This window comes from Phaethon aethereus, assembly GCF_964289735.1.
Source record: "Phaethon aethereus genome assembly, chromosome: 1".
NCBI classification, from domain to species: domain Eukaryota; kingdom Metazoa; phylum Chordata; class Aves; order Phaethontiformes; family Phaethontidae; genus Phaethon; species Phaethon aethereus.
The window spans coordinates 111,052,046-111,064,453 of record NC_138575.1 but is presented as its reverse complement, the minus strand read 5'-3'; positions in this window follow the sequence as shown (position 1 = coordinate 111,064,453).

The window sequence follows — 12,408 nt, the reverse complement described above, 5'->3', positions numbered from 1 at the left end:
GCGAGGCGTCGCGTTGGCCCAAGCGCCCGAAAATCGGTGTGAGTGGTTGCAGGGTGTCCCTCATAGCTGGCGTGGCGCCCGGGGCGCCAAGAACCCGGTGCGGGTGGGCTGCGGTCGCCGTCCCCGCCACGAACGCGGGGCACCACTCCCAGGCGTTGCTATTGCCCTCCGCATCAAAAACGTCTTGTCTTAAATCAGTCCCCATAGCAACGCTATGGTAATGGCTTCTGCTTTCCTTATAGAGAGCATACGTATTTTGACTGAAAGATCTGGAATTGAAGAGGAGTAGAAAACCAGACAAAAGGCAGAGAAGGACGTTTGCAAAAGGGTGCAACCAGACTTTCTTTCATGGCGTGATGCAGCTGCACGACGCCCAAAATGGCGGGGCCTAGCTGGTTATGGGAAAACGTGGTTTGTGCTCCACGTATGGCAAAACTGTCAGTTACCTTTATCAGAAGATAAAGCAGACTTGACGGGGTTTATTCTCAATAATTGAGTGTGTTCTGTGAATTTATTGCTATGCATATATTACTGTATAGCACAATAGGAAAACTGTTAACTGACATGAATGTGTTTCTCTCGCTATCGTTTCATTCTCGTAGAGTGAAGGGATAAGTGGTATTGGTACCATCTCCTTTGTTATGTCCACAGCTCTATCTATATTAAGAAAGCGTGCCCATAACCAAATATTTACACAAATGTAAAAGCTACATAGTGCAGATTTTGCAGTCCAAACAAATTTTGAAAGGAATCATATTACTGTTTGTTATTTTTCTTTAATGTCCATAATATATAAAAATGTATTTTGAACTTTGATTATGTTCTGTATGTATGAGAGTTTAAAAAGCAAAGTTCTTTCTGCCTTTCTTGAAAACGTTAGATCAAATAGGTAACTACTCATGAGTATTTTCCCAAATACTTGGCTAAAAAGGAGGTGTTATGCCTTTCATTCAATAAAGGATTTTTAGTGATGGAATCGGCAGTGTCTCCTTTTCTGCTGGAATAATGAATATATGACCGTGCACTACACATCTTTCAAAATGGTTGCTTAATTCAAGGAAAGCAGCAGCATTTTACTTGCCAACTCAGAATTATTTTTTTGATAAGTAGGGTAAATGCATTGTCATTTTCCATGAAGGTACAGATAAGTACAGGTTACATCTTGTAAGGACATGACAATTCAGTGTCTGCTAGGTCTCCTTTTAAAAAAAATCTACCCCATAAGATGCTAGATACTATACGTAAAGCATAGAGTTTTAAATCGGGAGATTTCAAGCATTTCATTTAATGACAGAACAGAATCGTCTTTCCCTGCTATGAAGGTAAGAAAATACCATTCATGTAGTATTAAGCTAAAGGAACCAGAACCTCAAAGCGGGGATATTCAGATTTTGTTTTTTTCTGTTGTTTTATATGTGCTGCAGACTTGTGCTTGAAAGGGTAATGACTGGAGGATCCCAGGCTGACTGGACGAGTGAGGTTTTTTGCTCTACATCCACTTGTGTCAACACAGAAATTATATACCATGGAAAGTATAATGAGGCAATCACAGTCATTACAGAAAGAGAAAATGATTCGCGATTAGAATGGAGATGCTCACCCTTCTGTGAAATAAATCCTGCCTAGCAGTTAAAATAAATACTGTACTGCATTTAGGAAACATGAGGTCCACACTTTGTCTAGCCTAGACAGACGTATTCCTGGTCTCATTTAAATCAAAAGCAACACGGATGCAGTCATGTTCACACTCCTGAAAACTGTTCACATTCCTGCAAATTAAGAGTACATAAAAATATAGTGTTTAAATAATAATTATTTTTTAAAAGGCAAAAATCCCCGCTTCCCCGCTGCAAATGCTGGTCAGGCTAGTAAGGCATAAAGCAACCAGATTTATTAGAGGATGTGACATTCTGTAGATTTTGAGTGGCCTATGCTTCCTGGAACACTAAACACAATGAGGGAAAAAGGTAACTTGTGAAAATGACCAAAGCTATTCCACTCACAAAGGAAAAGGTCAAGTTCAGAACTTTTTGAGCAGATTTCTACTAGTGCCAGTATTTTGGATCAAGCCCAAAAAAGAGTCCGGGGTGAAGGCAGAATCCGGTCAACACGGAAGAGATATCCACTGGAGCAGAGGCCTGCAATCCAGACCCACATTTTGCAAATGGATAATTGTTTAGCATTTCTTTTACGGCAAATGGTGTCTCATCCTCAGGAATCTTAAGATTTAGGTTAAATATAAAAAATTAATTTCATGTATTTAAAGGAAAGCTTCAGTATAAGGATGCCTACATCAAGCGTCAGCCTAAATTTTTAGGTATCTTGAAATACAACGATAAAAATAAGTTTACAAAATCGTGTGGTGGGACTCTTCCGTATATCCAAAGCTAAACTTTTCAGAACCTGAATGAAATGGTTTGCATATTTCTGCAACTTCCCTCTACTTTTTGAAGGGAAATTATCCACCAATTTCAACCCCAGGTTGTGAATAGTTTCTGTTCCGTGCTTTGGAAACGCTTCCGTATCTGCCTCACCTCCCACAGAGTGAAATTAACTACTGGTTTGGTTTTTTGAGGGGAAGGATGGAAGAGTACCAAGTGAAGTTACTCGGGCTTGACCTACAGAAGCGATGAAATGGAAGTCACCCATGGTTGCGTTACACAGCTCCCGCAGGACGTGGCCATGCCATACAAGGAAAATGGGGTTATTTTCTGTGTTGGTTTCCATCCTGCACTGGAGGATCTGCTGTGGTCAGCCACTGCAGTGGTTGAGGAAAGAGTCCCCGTTGGGCTGTGCGGCTCCTGACGTGGACAACAACATGTCTCAAAGAAGGGCAAGAGAAAAAAAATGGGGAAGAAAGATAAAGAGAAGGAGCAAATAGTACCCTCGGGACTTTGGGTCTGGATTTCTACTCATAGGAGGGAGTCATTGCATTTTTTTCTGGGACACGTTTTCTCCTGGCTCAGCAGACTCCATCGGTTTGCTCTGTAATTCAGGCCAGAGCCAGCATGAGGGAGGACGCAGGGGTGTTCAGCCAGGACAGGGGAGACGGGGCAGGAGGATGGGGCCATTTCTGCTCAGCAGTTGCAGGCTGCTGCCGTTTGGTGTGAATCCACCTGGAGGCTGATGGTTATTTACACTGGAGGTGTCACAGTCCTGCTCTCCCCAAAAACTCAGTATTCCCACCTGTGCTGGCGCTGGAGCATTGCCAGAAGATAAGCAAGTGTGGGAAGCCAGGCTGGCCAAAGAGGAATACCTTTCGCTTTCAGCCAGCTCAACTCCCTGAACTGTTTTCTTGCCGATTTGCCTGAGTGCCAGCTGACATTTAAAAAAAAACAAACCACAAAGGTGGGGTGCTGGGTGACAGGCAGGGCAAGGGCTGGATCATGGATCAGCAGAGATCAGTTTAAGGGGCTGTGGCACCACATCCAGAGCTGTAAGAAGGGAAAGGTCTAGCTCGCACAACCATTGGGGTTTTTTTTTTGTCTGTTTGTTTGTTTTCAAAATAATTTTCGGCGTCGCGTATGCTGATGTCTGTACCCTGATGCAAGGAACGGGCACGTTGGTACCGCTGAGGTTTTTGCTGTTAGCTGTCCTTACGGGCACTAGTTAAATCAGCGGGGTTTGCTGCAAGTAGCTGCCAGAGCCAAGGGAGAGCCTACGTTAAGGTCTCGCCGACAGAGAGACGGGGAGATGACAGCAAAGGATTTTAGAAGGCAAAGTTACAGGGTGCCAAGTATTTCGTGAGACAGCTTGGAGAAGGCGGGCCGGCGCGCTGGGCCCGGCCGGCAGCGCCCGGAGCGGTGCCGCGTTGCTCGGCCAGGGTGCCAGCACCCCCGTCCGCGCCCCGGCTCCCCCCGGGAGCGGCCGCTCTCCGGGGCCGGGGCCGCCTTCTTTAACAACCTGCACCTCTCCCATTCAGCTTTCACGCCCTTGCTGCCTTTTTATAGTGATAACCAAATGCAATCCATTACTGGGGAAAATAAGAAGAAATAAAGGAAAAATTGACCAACAATAGCTGGGGTTTAATTATCCTTAATTCGGGTTAATGTTTTTCAACAGACTGTCTTGTTTAGAGTTAAAAGACAGCTTTCACATTTAGCACCTCAATCAAGTGACAGCTGCTATCAGGGTGAAATTCACACCTTGCTGTGCTCCTCTTCTGGAGAGACAATTTTTAGCAAAGACGTTTCAAGAGGTCAGCAATTTACACCTTTGTGTCCCTGTGATATTAAAGTTTAGAAATACAATTTGCCTCAAACAATTTTCTCTCAGAGGTTACTTGAGTGTTTGTGTCGTTTAGGCACAAAAACAGCAGAAAGAAGGAACCCTAGTTCCCTACCAATGGCAGAGAGCTGACCCAAACTTAAAGCTACATATTTATGCTCTAAAAGAGAAGCGAAATCTGTATAATGTAAGATAGATCTGGTTTGTTTAAAGTCCAGAAGAGTGTATCGTGTGATTCATCTTTAGAAAAATATTAGTACTACACACCTTTTATTAGTTGTATATTGGAGGTTTATTTGTATTCAAACTTTCATTGTATATGCACATAGCAGTACTGGAACATTAATACAATTGGCAATACAGATCTGCCCTGTAGCAAACTGTTTTTCTCAGCCAATATTCACCACAGATACTCCTTGATTGAAGAGAACTTCCTTTAAGAGGAAAAATAGATGTGATTTTCTGAAGTGATGAGGAAGTGCTTCTTTAGCAGCTGACCTGAAGATTCGCTGTTTCCAAAAGAGGTGACATTCACATTCCCCTCTCCCCTTTTCTCTCTTGTCTCTCTCTTTGCATTGAATTTCAGCCTGACATTTGCTGATGCCTATATGACTCAGCAACAGCATTTCACAAAAAGCACAGTCCCAGTCCCCTCTCCCCACTTTCAGTTTTGCAAGTCACCAGACTTCCCGTTGTGCCAGCTTCGATCATCATCTGACAACTTAGTGAGCTAACTTGGCTCATCAGACTAGCAAATAATTACTCCCCTCCACTTTTTTATCAGCTTGGTTTACCTGCAGAATAGATTACTGACCATTGCTGGAGCCACAAAAGCAGCACCAGCACAAGCACAAGCAAGGAGGAGGAGGTGAAGTTGTGATAAAGGACTGGAAGAACAGGCCCATGCTTCTTGGTTGTAGCAAAAACTAGATCTTCTCAGCTGCCTCATGAAATTTGGCCTTTAGAGTGACGTTAGCTGTACCACAAGGGCAGTTGTGTTGAAGCACAGCTACACTTGTGAAGCAGCGCTGCATTCCCACTCCTACAGCTGGCTCCTTGTGGAAGGAACGTGGCACCGACACCCAGCGACCATCCAGGGGTGCTACCCCTAACATGGATCTTTAAAATTGCAGCCAGAAAAAGAGAGCAGTTATGTGCTTCCTCACAGCGTTCGCATGGGTTATGCTTCGTTTGGGTTGTATTCTCCGACTGGAGCTGCTTAGCACTGGGGGGGCAATTCTTGCACGGCCAGGCTGGAAGTGATTATTACAGAGCTAAAAGGCCAAGGGAAACACGGAAACCACCCATAAATAGGCTGAAAGGTGCACTGTAGAAGCTGGCATCTGTGAGTAGAAGGAGGATGTTCACAGCATGTTTCTCTAGTGCCCAGGAAAAAAGGATCTTCTTGTGAGAATCGAACAGACAGGACTAGGAACAGGCTCCACACTTACAAAGGAGAGAGAGGAGAGAAAATATCTGAAAACCGAGAGCATTCATGAGCCAAGAGTAGTGGGACGGGGTTTCTCCAGCCCTTCAGGGAGTACAGCTGAACAGGACAATAATCACAGATATGCCAGAGGCAATGGCATTTTATACGTAATCCCCAAATTAACTCAGGTCAGTTTTGATAGCACAGAGCTAGTAGCTGATGGCTGCTTGGACTGCATCATGAACTTTCAGATGATTTTGCTTGTGCAAGGCATTTATAAATGGCGCCTTAGCGCTTACTAGCCTATCTGGTGTCTGTACCTACCACTTAAGACACCAGTGATATTTTCTGAACTGCTACTCAGCTGTCACTGTCCTACTAGGCAGCCCAGTTTCTCCTGGTTGTCACTGCTGACATTGCCCAGTCACTAGCAAGCTGCTCAAAGCCCTTTCCTGAGATGAAATCCCAGAACCCCTGAGGCAAGATCCTCCATAATCAGGGGAAATTATGCTTTCATACCAAGCTTGAGGCATACGTGTTAAGTGGTATGAGGGAGTGCCTGTGACCTGGAGTGCACAAGCCTGCTATGCAGTATTTCTATTGACTGCCTTAGCAACTGTGTTGTGATACAACCATTAACCGGTGGAAGAAGCGAGAAGGTGCATTAAGGGTGGAGCCAACTGCATGTAACACTCACTTCATCTGACATTCATTCGCTCATTCTGCCAGTGAGACCAGATCCCACAGGCATGCCCAGATCAGTCCTAACTTCTGTGGCCTGTCAGCTCACGTGCTCAAAGGTCTGGGTACAAGCCAACGGTGGATGGAAGAACAGAGTGCCAGCACAAAAGACAGCAGGAGGAATAAAACAACAGGGCAAAACTAAGAGGTAGGGAGTGCAAGTACAGGATGGGAAAACAAAGTGTTTAATCTGGTACTGGCTAACCAGTCTTTAAGGAGTTCATAGATCTCAAGAACAGGTAGGTAGGTGCTGTTTCAGGTCCGTCAGCTGGTTACATGGAGTCAGTAGCTTAGATACCTACACTTTACTCCTCGTCCCACACTTCACCTTTCACTCTTTACCAGTGTGAGACACTCTGTGCTCAGCTGGCTGCTTCCTGAAATATTTCTTGTGTAGGTTTCTTGATACTGCCCTTCCACAGGGAAGCCTGGTTCGTTAGCTGGCTGTAAAATCTGCTTGTCGCAGGTTTTAGGTGTTTCACGGTAACTGCAACAGTTCTCACAGCCAAGCTCCTCAAAGGTATCTCAGTGTTAACTGCTGTTGTTTTCCAAAAGAATAGTTAAATAACGCTGTGGATCTGTATGTTGGCGCCTACAGTTATAATTCTGATGGTACTTCCATCAAATACCTATTGTTACTATACATTAAATCATTGAAGAATGGCCGTTTTCTCCAATTTGTTGAAGCCTTGTGCTGCTTGGCCTTTTCTTTCAAGGCATCAGCTTCTACTGTCATGAAAAACAGAACATTCATTAAAAATGAAAAACTATCAGAACCTGTTTGCAGCTGATAGACTGGGAAGACAACCTGCAGAAATCACAAAAAACAAACAAACAAAAATACTCTTCACTTTATTTTTTTCAAGAAGATTTTTTTTTAATGCTGTCTCAGTATTTGGGGGTGTGTGAAGAAGAGATTTACACATAAATTTTTGGTTTCCTAGCCCTTTCTGAGGCAGATGCCACCTCCTCATCATCATTTCCATACACACCTGCCTCTTCTGCTTAACACTTTGCCTCTTCAGGTTCCCTTCCTTAAATTCCATTTTTCCTCAGGTGGACATGTATCCAGGCTACATTTAACTATGGTAATCCCTAAAATCCTGAAAACTTGTCTGTCAGTGCCGAGGAGCTCGAGAATGCTGAAATTGCTGTTGTGAGTCACTTACAGATGTCCCTGCTCTAAATTATGCTGTGTATCAAGGGGTTCTGCACAAGCAGAAGAACGGATGTGACTACTTTGATGTTTAAGCAAACTATGAGTAAAATAGTCATACTGTTGGCCCCATGTTTCTTCCACTTCCATTATGTTGCCCTCAGTTTCCCTTAGCTTGAGTACTGATCATGTACCCTCAGAGCAGATCCAGCTGATTGATACATGGGCAAGTGCGACATAAACCATCTTTTGCCCTTCATTGCTTCCCTCATCGCAGCCACACCTGCTGGGTACGGTACGGACTTTGGCCCAGGGAATCCACTTTTTTTTTCCAGAGCAGTTTCTAATTCTTTAAGTTGGAAGTTCTGGAGGAGCCTTCCCCCATGAAGGCAAAAATGAAGGTCTAACAACTTTCAGTGCCGAACCTTACCAGTTTGTGAAAGGGAGCGTATGACGTGGCTGCCTGAGATAGCAAAGGACGTTGCTCACTGACCTGAAGAGGAGCCCTCTCAAATGTGCAGGTGTCCTTCACTGAGATTTTCTTCCCTGCCCAGTGCATTTAAACAGCATCATGTCGTAAGGGAGAGTTCCAGTTTGTGTTCCAAGGTGACTCGGATGCATTTCTATGTTACTGGATCATTTAACATTACACTGCTGTAAAATCTGTAAGAATGTCACTTTGTGAAAGTTTTTTTATGGGTTTTTTTTAGGTAGGTAATTTTCCTTTCTGCTGTATAAATGGGTTGGTTTCAATAGTGCTTTGTAATGACTATAGTTCAGGAAAAAATACTGACAGTGTAAAGAATACATATTTTTACTGATAACAACCATCATGATGTCTTGTGTAACTATTGACAGTGAAACCTGTTTTAAACGGCCTCCCAGAGAGCCAGTGAAAAGTATTTGCCCTGTAGAGGTAGCCCCTAACTGGAAGTCTAGCACTGTTAAACTAATGGCAAACTATAATAGTGACATTTCTTATTGAAAGTGGCACTCATTGCAGAATTGTGGTGTACTTGGGGACATTCTGCAAGTAATCCTCTACAAAGAAATGAAACTACTTTTCAAATTCTGTAATCCATTTGTTCTGCAAGCATTTTTTCCGCAAGCATTTTTTCCCCTTCTTCCATGGTTTCAGCTTATTGCCTCTTGTTAAGGCACATTTCAGTGGTGAATGTCATCCTGAATTGTATTTTTATCTTTCATCAATTAGTGAAATGCTCCAGGAGGATGAGCAAAATGTATTCAGGAGTTCAAAGCCAAAATGGCATGATATGGAGAAGAGAGTGGGGAGGCAGGACAGCCAGACTCTTAGTTTTGCTGTTTGGCAAAATCTCTGGGCAATTTGCTGCTTCTGTCCGTTTCTCTGTTGTTTCATCTGAATAACTGTATAATTAAATATTTGCTTGTCTGAAAGCGACAATATGAAAACCTAAAATAAGTAACTTATATGTGGCAAAACACTTTGTCCTGCCCCTCCATACAGGAAATACTGGAAGTGCAGGAAATTTTATAGGTGCTACAATCTCCATAGGAGAATTTAATGCATTTTATGACCTCGCACTGAAAGATCAGAGATGTCTTTGCAGTGCCAGGTGGCAAAGGCTGACGCTTGGTGCGCAGGGACATCGAAAGCAGAAGTCCTGGCGCTTGCTTTCCCCCATGCTCCCACCGCTCCACGCTACTCCTGTGCGTTTGGGCAGCGTTCATTGCCTTGCAGCCGCCGGCGAGACGGGATCAGGCAAATCCCGCAATTTAGGAGGAGGGAAAGAAGCACCGAGCCAGGACAGATGAGGGTTGGGGCTTGCCTCTTTCAGCAGCAGCAAACTTTTAGGTCAGCTCAGCTGCTTTGTGCAACCTTACCTCGAGACGGCACGGATGGCTGAAAAGCTGGTGATACTTCACGCAGGTACAGGCTGCAAGAGAAGTCCTGGCACCGCTGGAATGAAGGGCTCACCTCCCCACTGAGCTCAGGGAGGTCAGAGCTTGCCCTTGCAAGGTGTGCCTGCCTTCCAGCCCTGCGGCAGCAGCTCGGGGCAGCCAGCATCTTACCGCGCTCTACAACTGCCTGGCAGCGGGTTGTAGCAAGGTGGCTGTCGGTCTCTCCTCCCAAGTAGCAAGGGGTAGGAGGAGAGGAAACGGCCTCAAGTTGCGCCAGGGGAGGTTTAGATTGGATATCAGGAAACATTTCTTCACAAACAGGGTTGTCAAGTGTTGGGACAGGCTGCCCAGGGAAGTGGTCGAGTCACCATCCCTGGAGGTATTGACAAGGCGTGTAGACGTGGTGCTTAGGGATGTGGTGTAGTGGTGGACTTGGCAGTGCTCGGTTAACGGTTGGACTCAATGATCTTAAGGGTCTTTTCCAACCCAAATGATTCTGTGATCAACATACATGTTCATGGCATCATCACAAGACTATCATTTTTGCAAAAAGGCAAGGACGACCATGTGGCTGGGATTATTACATCAACTAACGTGATTATCATTTTAGCTAAATCTGCTATTAAAAGACTGTCAAAACTCTGTATACTATTGTCTATCTGTACTACAGCAGTGTCCAAGGCTCCAGTGGCTCTGTTTCACCATGTATGCATAACAAAATGTTGATCTGTGTCCTAAGTAATGTGTCTACTCTGTTGTCTGGAGCTAGTGTTTCTTTTTAGCGCTCCTAAAGGTGAGCAATTAAAACTGTCATAATGAACCCGGCTATTTCAAGGTACATTCTCAGTGAAGATAAGGCACTTCAGTTTTACCACAAAGTAGTATTACTCGGATGATAATTAACCTGGCATTGTAAACTCATGCCAGGTCAAACATGATTGATTTTCAGTGTGACTTTATTTCATAATAGGTCCTTCTTATGGCTGTAGCCTCCTAGCTTTTTTTTTTTTTCCCCCCAGTCTTAAGATGCTACTGTTGCAAATGTTTTTCGTTTCCCTCTGTCAGAGATTACTATTTCTACAGCAGAAACAGCAAAATAGCAGGTGTATCCACACCTCAGTTTCTCCATTTTATTGTCTGGGAATTCATCAAATCAAAGAGCTTTCAGCTCATCAGCTTCAGGATGAGCTGCAGTGACCAGAAAAGGGAAGGACGGTGAACAAACCTGCCTTTTGGTGGCTGGAGGCTGGGGCAGGGTATCTTAGTGGAAGGAATGGGGCAGAACACCCCATAAACCATCCTTTTTTTTTTAAGCAAATGTTTATCATTTGCTTTAGCTGGCCTGAAGCCAAGTGTTTTATACATGGCACCCCTTAGCAGTGCAGACAAATCAGAACTAAAAGAAAGTATTTATAGTCTTGACCAGAACTACGAAGAGTACAATTCTCCCTACAAATATACTTAATACCATAAATTAACTGACCATTTTTGTAAAGAAAAAAAAAAACAACCACCAAAACAAAACCAAAAACCAATGCAAGGTATAACATAGACTTGTAATTTAGTCAATGTATGCAAAAAGTTAAAAGAGGTCTAGTGAGAAAAGATACTAAGTGCCTCTAAGGTAAGTATGAAATGGACAGGAGGAGATGGTTATGATACAAGTAAAAAAACCCAACTGCCTACTTACTAGCAAACTATTCGTCTTTCCTGAGAGAGTGAGGCTTTAAGCAAGGATGTGGAATAAATTAACTTAGTGGCCTTACTTTTTTCTTTTGTTTGTTTGTTTCTTTCAGAGGGGGTCCTTTGATGCCACTGAGGATCAAAAAAGAAAGCAAAAAGGTGTTATGGGCAATAAAAGATGATGTCACCTGACAGAGCAGAGGCCAGAAGGTGAACAGATCTATAGAAGAAAATATAAATATAGTAGATCTCAGCCAACACAGGACTAAATCAAGTGGTATTTGTGACATGGTGGAAAGAAGGAAATGATGCAGACACACAAAAGCAGAGATGGTACAGTCAAAGTGATAAGCCTGGAAGAAAGATGTGTTTATTCTCGAATTCAGAAAACAAGATTGTATCTGCTAAACTGCGGGAAAAGCGGTGGCAGCACCGTATCTACGTGACCCTGCTATAACAGAAGCAGCAAACACTTTGTAATTTAAGAAACGCTTCCCGTGAAGTTGCACAACAATTACTCATAATGCAGATACAATTTGCCACTCGTTCCAGACGGAGAATAAACTGAGCCTCAAGTGTGTCTTGGATTATGAAGACTCCTGTGGTGCCCTCATGACCAGGATAAGGCTTTGTGCCACCTCTGCCTTGTCAGATCCTTCCCAGATGCCTTATGCTTTCTTCTAATAAAATCTATTGCCTTTCTCCATAGGTATATATCTTTTTGAGCATTTTAGAAGTGGCTAGTATCTCTTCAGAGCGCCAAAACAATCCCGGTGTTTTGATGGGCTAACATTTTGCTTCATGGATTTAAAGTGAAGACCGCACAGTCTTCCCCTCAACAATTTGTATTCAGGTGTCTTTGCCCCATCATGTTCCGCTCCCTCCTTGCTCACATACAAATGGGAACTGGTTGGCCTATTATGAATATTACAATATTTGTGTATTTCCCAGCGCACAGCAGCTACTCTCACCAACCTTCAGGACCTCCACTGCCACCAGTTGCTGGCACAGGATCTATGACCTCTATGCAGAAGAAAGATTTTCTCAGGACCTAGTCTAAGACTCATTCCACCAGAAATACTTCAAACCTGTCCATGTTGGCACAAATATAAACTTCATTTTTTTCAGTTCATTCTTTCTTCTGCATCACAGATGAGTTATGTATCGACTGAAAAAACAAACCAAATAAACCTCCTCAAATGCTATTCTTTCTTGCCAGAGAGGAAAAAGGTTGAGCCAGATGCTGATCTTTATGTTTCCACTGCTTTCCTCTGTTTTTTTTTTTCTTTAA